This window comes from Phasianus colchicus, chromosome 14 (assembly GCF_987193195.1).
Source record: "Phasianus colchicus chromosome 14, bPhaCol1.hap1.1, whole genome shotgun sequence".
Taxonomy (NCBI): domain Eukaryota; kingdom Metazoa; phylum Chordata; class Aves; order Galliformes; family Phasianidae; genus Phasianus; species Phasianus colchicus.
Window position 1 is genome coordinate 8,707,503 of NC_143449.1, and position 10,436 is coordinate 8,717,938.

General features: G+C 43.9%; 1 pseudogene across 1 annotated transcript; it reads left to right on the forward strand.

Moving 5' to 3' along the window:
- Nucleotides 1–795: 795 nt before the first annotated feature.
- Nucleotides 796–2,994, forward strand: LOC149915996 (protein shisa-1-like; annotated as a pseudogene). Its single transcript, XR_016471217.1, has 3 exons — nucleotides 796–870; nucleotides 1,057–1,381; nucleotides 1,970–2,994. The product of XR_016471217.1 is annotated as a protein shisa-1-like (transcript).
- Nucleotides 2,995–10,436: the final 7,442 nt, after the last annotated feature.

Genomic DNA, 10,436 nt, shown 5'->3' on the forward strand with positions numbered 1-10,436 from the left:
TGCATCATTGGCAGCCTCTTCTACAATCTACAGCAGGACTCCAAAATGCTACTGGAACCAGCGTTTGTGGACATTCAAGAAGACGTTTTGGAGCCTTAAGCAAGTTGCAGGAAGTGCTACAGATTATCAGCATGTTGGCCCAAAAGGTGTTGCACTGACTTACTACTTTTCAAAGCTGTCAATTAGCAACTATTTTCATCCTCACTGCTTACCTTGCTTCAGATGTGGATCCTGTCTGTAAAACAGCTAGTTAGAAAGCAAGCAAGCAAACAAACCACCCAAGTCATAAAATCACAGCACGGCTTACATTGAAAGGGACGTTAAAGTTCACCCAACCCCTTGCCGTGGGCTGGTTGCCACCCACCAGACCAGGCTGCCCAGGGCTGTGTCTGACTCGGCTTTGGATGGCTCCAGGCTTGGGGCATCCATAACTTCTCTGGAGTGCTCTCGTCTTCTTTCTCATCTAAAGATGAAGAGGTCACTGCCATTCCGGAGCTGCTGTGAAACCTTTGTAAAGCAGTAGATCTGATCAACCTTCACTCATGTGCAGCAATTACACTTCAGAGCCCCCCGCAAGTGGTCCCTGTAACTTCTTTCTGCTTCTGCAATTCAACTTCTCACTTGCAATCATGTATCATCTGCAGCTCAGTCCCTCTTCTTCCACCTCCGACAGTTCAGCTGCTCCGCAGGGGCGAACCTTAGCTAGCAGGACAGTCCTGCCTGGGCTTTTCGTGCCCTGCTCTCCTTGGCCTTGCTGAGCGCTGCTTTCAGTGCAAAATCCTGCCCGTGTGGGGGATGTGCGCCTCCGGCAGGAACCAGCGACTGATCCCCGCAGGAATGAAGGACGGAGGTGAGGAAGGTGGAATTGGAGTAGCAGGGAAAGGTTTTCAGTTAGCGGCTCCTTCTTCTTTGTTGCAGGAAGAGAGGATTGGAGGCGGGCCACGGCCGGGAAATAAAACCTTGTGGAACAGGACGTCGGCTGGCGGGCTGGCTGGGAGCACCGTGCTCCAGCCGCTGGGGTGCAGGGTGCTTCGTCTTAAAATTAATAAATAATAGCAGGGCAGAGCGAGCCAAGCGGACGGAGCAGAACCTGGGTTACCCACCGTGGCCGGAGGGCTGCTGTGCGCCCTGCTGCTGTGCGCCCTGCTGCTGGCCCTGCGGGGCAACCTTGGCCGGGCGGCGGGATATTGCCACGGCTGGGCGGGCGGCACGCAGCGCTGCCACCGCGGCTTCTAGTGCCCGGAGCGACACGACCTCCCCGAGGCCGCCCTGTGCTGCGGGACCTGCGGCCTGCGATAGCGCTGCTCGGCCCCGGAGGCGCGCCTGGACCAGAGCCTGTGCCCGGGGGAGCGGCAGCCCGGCCCCAGGCCCCCGGCAGCGGGTAAGCAGCTGTGCTCCTGGAGGACGGGACGGTGGAGGGGATCTCCTGTTTGAGTCAGTTCTGCTCTTAGAGAAGTTTCCAAAGCTGCTAACAAAGTAAGCTTAGTAACACTTCTGCTGTTTTTACAGTAGCGGAGCATGCGTGCTGCTAACGTGTTTTGATGGTTAATGAATATGGGTCATCTAAGTAGTGCATTTGGCTCAATTTCTGTGTTGTAAGAGTACCCGTAGCCATCAGACCCATAGGCAACCAAGCAGCAGCTTGTTTATATATAACAATCGTACAGCGATAGGTCTATAATTTAACTCAGTTAACCACGCTCAAGTGAACAGAGGCTGTGACATTTGAATATTGACTCGTATGAATGCTAACTATTGAAACAATTTTTCCATGGGTGTAAATGGCTGATACTACAGAAATGGTGGTTTATGGATGCTGTGCACTTCAGGCTTTTTCCAAGTATCTGCCAGTCCCTAGCCTTGTTCTGCAGCAAGACTTCAGAGTAAAACTGCTCCTGGTGTCTTGAGGAATGAGCAAATCGAACACCCCATTAGTGAATTGCTGACTAACACCACTCTCCATTTTCAGTGCCTGTGTACCTGCCCTTCCTTCCTGTCAGCTCTGTGTTTGTGGCATTTGTTGCTGGTGGTGCCTGCATTGGAATTTGCTGCTGCAAGTGCTTAAAATCCCAGGATGATGAGCAGCAAAGTGGACTTGCACCTGGTCAGACATGGCTACTAGAACCCAACCTTCCTCCACACCTCTCCAGCTCTGCTCCTAGTTCTGCTACCAGAAGCTCACTGAGAAGTGAACCTCAGCCCAGAAACATCTGCATGGCTCTAACTTCATCTCTTCCCATCACTGGGCTGTCGGAAGAAGCTCGGATCTTAAGTTCTTCATCTACCAAGGGCCAACTCCTGCATCCTATACAGGCCAGCCACAGCCACAGAATGCCCCCTGATCATATCACACTAATGGCTCCAGCATCTTTCCTTAAAAGACCTTATGGACACAGCACTGATGTATGTCCTATTAGTGTAATGCAGGATGACTAAACATTGTACTCAGGAGTTCATATCTGAGAAAATGACACATCACATACAGCCTGGACTACATTCAGCTTCACTACAAGAAGTTATTTGGAACTTCAATGAGAATTTGCAAGCATTTCAATGCATCAGTAAGTGCATCAATCTTGACTTTTTCTATTTCTGAAGATTCTGGTTCTTGGTTTTTGTATTATTTTAATGCTATCAAAAAGGTTGAGATTCTGAAGATTTCATACCTGTTCAAGGAGTAACTGAAGCTGTAGAAACGTTTCACCCTTCCTGCGTCCTTTCAAACTGCCACACTATGCCCTAGGGGATACATTAGAGGGCTTGATTTCATTTCCATACCTGTGACACTTCTCCGTGGACAAAGAAAGGCTGTACTTAACTTTGTATTTCTATCGGTAAGCTGATGAAGGGGATATAAAACACTGCCAGTGGCTCACCTGCCCCCAGCGAGCTAGGAGCAACTTCTAGTCCTACTTTCAGTGAAGTGCATGTTTAGTACAGATAGTAGGGAAGGTAATAAAACAGAGTATTTGCTCCCGTGGCTTGGTAGTCTTTTTTTTTCTTTCTTCACAACATGGGACACTTCATGTGGGGAAGGTAAAAATAAAACGTGACTTGAAATGTGACTCCAGTTGGGGTTTTCAGTTCTCTGTGACCACGCTGGAAAAGCTCTTCCCTGTTTGGCCTCTTTGTTAAGATGCTCAGTGCCTGACCACAGCCTTCTTTGCAGGAAGACACCAATAGGAAGAAGTTGTCAAAATACCCTGCTCGCTGCTGGAGTGATTTAACACTTCCTTTCAGCATGGAAACCGAAGTGACTGCACTGTGAAGGCACGCTAAAAGGCCTCCACAGGTGTCACCAGGAAGAGCAGGGACCAAGGTTTAACAATCTTGTGTGCATAAAAGGCAAACTAGCAGCTTTGACTGCATCAATACTGCCCATTGGATGAAGGCTGCTACAGCAAAGGTACTTGGAGACTTCACTTGTCAATCGACAGAACTGTTCTTTATAAGCAAACAGGTGACCTTAGATTGCTATGTATAATGTAATTGTAATGTATATTTTACCATGGAACCTTGCTCTAGTGAGCAGTATCCCCTGCCTAATGCTGACATAAGCATGAGCATATCCTGCTGCCCAAGTTCGTAGGGGCAAGCTGACATAACTGAAGGACTTCCTGACATTTTCCAGGTATGAATCAGAAATTTCACATCTTAGCTGACCCAGAGGTATGACTTCACACTTGTTTATCCAATTCCTATTATAGAACAGTGAAAACAAAATATCCTGAAAATAAAAGCTTCCCCAAAACACTGAGATCCGACTGTCACACACCTGGTTTATTCTAGAAAACAAACAAAACAAAACAAACCAGCAACAAAGTAAAGCTTCTGGAATGATGCTCTTGAACTTGCTTGAACTTAACCAAGTATGTTCTCTTTACTGGGATTCATTGATACCTATGCCAACAAAGTACTGCAGAAGGACTGCTGGTTTTTAAAATTAAGTTTCAAACTTGTGTTGCTGGAAGCACTTTGAAAATGCTTTCCTTTTTTGTTACCAGGTACCTGTTGTTTGGCTTAGGACAATCTGTAGCGGAATGGAGTATTTTATCTGTTTAACATCCAATTTTGCTATCATGCTGACAAAAACTCCAGTCACTTCAGAGACAAATGAACAAAAGATCCCCTCTGCAATGCTCTGTGCACTGAAATACAGAGGAATTTCTGTAACACTGATGCTGCTGGAAGATACATTTTTTGCTTGGTAGACTTGAGCATTAGAAATAGGTAATAGGTGAGCTTATCAGCCCGTCTCCTGAGTCATGGTTGTTCTAGTACAGACTTTTCTGAACTAGAAAGGTAAAGGAATGTTGAGCTGGCAGTCAGGACACCTAAACCACAACCTGCAGTGTGTACAGGCCTTCTGCCAACAACGGGAATCTCCAGGAGGCGGCTGGAGAAGGTTTTAAATGAGATAAGGGAGCAGAGAACCTGCTCTCCTGATAGCATAAGACAGAAAAGGGTCAAGAACCCACGTGTAGCCCTGAAGAATTAAAGAGAAAGAAAGCTGATAAGAACAGAGGAGCAGAAAAGCGGGACGGCTCTACGATCACTGCCCTGGCTGCTCCTTGCCTGGGCTTAGCAGCAAGCAGTTCTCTCCCCCACCTTTCCCTGCACCTGAAGGGCTGAGGCAGGAAGCAAAGGGCTGAACCCAGCAGAGCGCTGAGGCAGTGCAGGGACGCAGGTTTCTCTGGATCTCCTTCCCAGCGTTTTCTGTAACCTTAAGGTTAAAGCTTATTGCAACGACGCCAGGTCAGATACTTCAAGTATGTGATATTTTCCAAGACTACAACTTGGGAAAAGAGAAAACAAGAAGCATTCAACTTGCTGCACCCCAAGGGCTGCGGAGACGTTCTACAATGAGAGGCTGCTCGGCGGAGGGGGGCTGCGAAAAAAGCGCAGAGTATCTTTTAGGTGAACTTTCCTGATCGGAGGGGCCTCCTGAGGTTAGCACGTCTTTGGGTGGATGGGATATGTCCATATTAATTCCCTTTTTTTCCCTAAACTAATCTGCTTTTCCTGCTTCAAGCCGAAGAAGTATTTAACAGCGGCTAAGAGTCCGTTTAGCACCCACTGTACCGGGGCTCGGCTTGCTTTGCTCAGCGATGCCCCAACCCCATTGTCCTCAACTTCTAATTAAGAAATGATCTATTCTCTTTAATCCTCAGTAACGACACAGGTGATCTGCATTGTTCTCACTGTATTCTCTCCGGATTTAGGGAGAAAGAATTTAAGAAGAAGAAATTGAAAAGGTGAGGATTACAGCTTTAGCTCCCAGACTTTGTAACACCTCGCACAATGGTGTCCAGCTGCTTTCCTAGGGCTTTGTCTGCATTTGTCACTGCCTTTGTTTGAACAGAGATCTTCATTTTATTTAACTTAATGTGTTCATCATGGATCTGAGATAAACCAAAATGTATTTTTTCGTTCAGGTACTCGGACAGACTTAACCAAGCTAGTTTAGAATAGGGCAGATCTGAATGTTGCATTGCTTTGTATCTCCATATTATTCCTGGTGGGTTTTTCTTTTTGCATCGGTTTGCTTGGTTTTTTTTTCAGCAATGATTCAATATACAGTGCTGAGCAACGCACCCCGTGTTATTGGAAACCAAGAGGAATGCCGTTTAAAGAGCTTTTACTTCTAATGCCATAAACCCCTGATTTTTCAAGTGCTGAATAAAGATCAGCTCCCATGTCTGACTGTCAGGTCTGCCCAGCACAGCTTGGGGAAAACAAGGGTACAGAGGAGCTGTGTGGGGTCTGTTGCTGTTCACTTCTTTCAAGGCCATGCAGTGTATTGGCAGAACCCTGACTGCATTCTGGCAATCATGGTCATATAGCTTAGATAAGTCTCCTATTGCTGTTTAAAAGTTTACATTTCTTTGGTTAAAAATAAAGATCGATACTTGCCTTGCATGAAGTGACAACTCTGCTTTAACGGCACAGTTGCAGTTTTTCTAAAAAAAGTGTAAAAGTTGAGTTAACATTATTGATGTATCCTTTTCCATGTTTATGTCAAGTGCTGTGCAAAGATCTGCACCAATTCACTCCAACCAAATCCATTCAACTGAGCTGAAAAAAGAACCCCCCTCTAACTGTCCAGCACAGCTACACCAAGTCACTGTTCTTCATTATCAGGAAATCTGGCAAATGGATAGAAAATTGTCAATGTGCAAAAGCACACTGAGCCTATAGACATCTGTGAGATCTCAAACCAGGGAGAAGATTTCCTCTTATGGGTGTCATGTTATTTCCTTACACCTTTCTTTAAATTTAGCTAATTACAATGCAAGTGCAAAGTTGAAAAAATATATATACATTTATAAAACAGAGGAAAATTGCATATATTTCTATTGCTCTGAAACTGTTTGGGTTGTCCTTATATCACCACTCCATATGGTGCAGTGCCTAGCTATTAATATGGTACAAGGGACAGCGTCTGTCAGAGCTGCACATACTAGGAAGTGTCTTAGAGTTCCAGCAGCTTAATACAAATACATGAGGGTGAAGGAGGCTCACTGGACAAAATGAGACTGAATGAAGGAAAAAAAAATAAAACAAAACATGCTTATGTGCTCTCTCTTCCTTCTAGGGCCTGTGAGATGCAAAGCATATCTGTAAACAGGCAGTCTTGCTGGTGCACTTGGTTTGTTCTCTAAATTAAATAAGCTCCCTTGAGCAGGAGCACCGTGGGAGGTTTCAGCTTGCACAAAATGTGCTGCCAGCTTCCTTCTTTCCCTTGGATGTATGGTGGCTAGCACAGCAGCCCAGCTGCTGACTTCAAGCCTTATCCCTGCTTCTGTGACATCAGGCAGAGATTGCTTAGCCAGGGATAGAGAGTAGCAACCCAGCAGTCCTGAATTCAGATGCAGAATGAGTGAAACTGGAAGTGTTCTCATTTTCTTTGGAAATTCAGCACAGAGCTGCACAAACTAACCCGCTCACCTATACGCCTGGTGCCTGTCTGCAAGCTTTCATGTTGATCCACATGTGCATTTTGCTGCAATAATTCTCTTAAGATTTTAATCTTAAGAGGTCATTATTCTACTAACAAAAGATTTCCAAGTAGTTCTCATGAAATGGGACTGCAACCTCCTGTTTCTGAGGAGTAGGAATGGGTTTTATGGGGGCCAACGGGCGATCTATCCCTTATCACACGAGACACTAATACTTGTTTCCTGATGCTGGTCTATAGATGTCAGAACCCACCTCACAAGTATTCATGGTTATCTTTCTTGTGCTTCAACTGCTGATTATTGCAATTTCTTCTTACTCAGAGCACCGTGTCTATTACGTTTATAGATGAATTAATGATGTCTCAGTATGAATTTTTCCACATACAGATGAAAATACAGTGTTTTAATTTGCCAGGCAACATTTCCAAAGATAAGGCAACAAATTTGGTGAGGAAAATGGAACCTGAAGTTCAAAATGCTGAAGTTCAAGTCGTGTTTACTCTATTAGGCCCTAAGAAAACTTGATTCTGGATCCAGAACTTCACTATGGTTGGCACAAGACCAGATTCTTGTCCATAAGTGCTCAGCCTATACCAGTGCCAGCAACATTTTACAAATACAGCCATACTGTTTCTTTGAAGCAACAAAGTGCTTCTATTACAGATGCAGTTATGTTGACAGACATACGCTTTGTACCAGTAAAATTACTTCCAAGAACAAATCAAGCTCTAGAATAGCTGCACATGATGTTTTCTTATAATATCTCCATAAGGGAATAGAATTGCTTGATAGGACACTCGGATACTGCCATGATTTTGGCAAACATAGAAATGTCATAGAGAGCCCTCAGTGCAGACGGGGGGAGATTTATGTCACTTCATTACTTTCAGGGACTGAAGCTGATTTGCTTAATTGCTCTGGTTTCTTCAGTCAAAGGAATATGTAACCCCAATGCAGTTTGAGGTTTGAAGAGAGATTCAATTCTACACTTGGCAAAATATATGATGCAGAGAACTTGCAGTGTAGCCTGCACACTTCAGACTTTCCTTCACCATATCTTTGGGTTCTGCTTATAAAAGCAGTCACAAAGGCCACATATAGTATTACCCCCCTAATGGAGATCTTATTTTAAATCTTTCTTTTCCTTCTACATACCAACCTTCAAGGATGAAAGTCTGTGGTCACGAATGTGTAGGAAAAACAAAGTTTCTACCCTGAAAATAAGAAACCCACTAATAAGTAGTTGTTCTGTCAGCAGCAGAAATTAATGAAGCTTGGCTTCCTGTGGAGTTGTCTTGTGTTTACATGGTCTGATGCTTAATAAGGTGAAAAATGAGTGAAGCTTTCCTAATGCTCACCTACTCATTACCAGTCACTTTCCTGTGCTCTGTTGTACTGGGTGAGTCCTACACATTACCTCTCTCTGTGAGCTTTAACAGGGATTTGCCTCTTCCACCTGGCTACCTGCTTTCATTAGAGTTATAAAAGCATCTAATCTTCAAGGTTTCAACTCTTGTATCACATACTTGCAATGTGATCAATGGATTCCAAACATGCGGGAGAAGATTAAAAAGGGAGACTTGCCTAGTAAGCAATATGTCAGTCTCATCTCTCTCAACATGTGCTGTGCTCGAGTCTTTCCAATAAGAAGCCTCACAAATTACATTTTGTGCTTATTCACTCCTCATCCTGAATTTGAACACCACAGTAAGGATCTTGAGCTAGCTATCATATACAAGCTACATATACATTTATTTCCACTAAAAGAATGAGAGGCTTCCCTCTATTACAGTTAGGGGAAACTGAAGTTGTAAACAGCTATCTTTTACAACAGGTAAGTTGTTCACAGTATTTTTTATTACCAGCTTAACAGATGAGGAGATCCAGCCAGAAATATTAAGGCCTGATTCCCCTAGAGTCATCCACTAACACCCAAGCATTTTGATTATGAGGTGTTCAATTCAAGAAATGGCAGACTGCATTTCATTAGCCTGTAGTACAAATGGGAGCAGGAGGTGTCCCAGTCTTCTCAGACAGCCCACGGCCATCTCAGCACATGTTGCACAACCTCCTAGATCAGACATTGCTTAAGAAACTTGAACGGCCTTTAATTGTAATTTCAGCAACAGTTCTTCATGTAGTCATAGAGGCTGTGGTTTGATTTTCATGTCAGGCATATGAAATACCAGGCAGTGTAACTTTGAGTGAGGCAGAACAATACGATCACACATCTCAGCAGGCTAGCCAGAGCATACGCTAGCATCTACACAGCCTTTGTGGTTTATGTTGGCTTTTGGCCAGCTCTGTAGAGATCAATGATACCTGGTGTGTCATAAAATCTGCTGAGACAAAGTTATTACACAACATTTTTAAAATAGACTCGAATCAAACAGTTTGTATGAGTTCAATGCTTCATTTCACATGTCATCAGGGCTTTTGATCTGGTACAACAAGCCAAAAAACAGATTTTCCACTTGGCAGAGTTACATGCTTAAGTTACCAAATGAAGGTGTGCTCTACAAGAGAGACCTTGCACAACACTTGACAAACTACATTGTTATTTTAGTAAAAATAAATCTGATCATCATGAGAATTTTTTTAAGTACTGTAATCAAACCCAATTTATATTGCAGTTTGGTATGCAGTTGCAACAGTCACAGCTGGAATTCATGAAACCTCAAGCTTCCACTCAAGCTTTTCTGATGTCAATGAGTTTCTGCAGGGGATTAACTGAATAAATTGTATAAGAGACTCATACAGTGAGCAAGAGAAACTGAACTTGTGGGAGTTCACTTTCCTTGCACTCATTAATGAACAGATTTCTGAAAGCAAGAAATGCTGCAGCTCAAACAGCATGGATAACTTACAGGCTAACATGGCACCAGGGAGGAATAGCAAGTGTGAGAGCACAGATGACCCTGCTTTGTGAGTGGGCTTTTAACCCACAAGAACCTTCAGTAGAACACCCTGGGGAAACCTTGTCCGACATAATACATACATAATTTGTGCTTCACTTTCACTAAGAGAGCTATTTCTTACAAGTCCCTAATCTTTGAAGGAAAATTTCTTACAGTTTTCACTCTAGATCAAGTGGATTGCCTGTACTAAAATTTGGTGAAGGTAAGTAGATCTGGAAAAGTAAAGATCTAAAGAGTTCATTCACAAGCAGCAGAGGTCCTCTGGGGAACATTTTTAGGAAGGATTTTTCTGTATGGCTTTTGGCAAAATGTGAATCAGGCTACCATAGCATATATACAATTCAGTGGTCTCTGTTAGGGAGGCTTGACAAGGAACTGGGCTCTAAGCAGAGCAGGGTTTTTAGATTAAGAATAAAATCTTTAAGGAACAGTAAGCAAACTCTTACCTGTCCTAGAGGACAAGTACAGTACTGCAGGATAACTATATAAAGTAGAATAGGATCTGCAATGTGAGCAGGAGTGGTCAAGACTTTAAGATGCCATCTTAGCTATCACAACA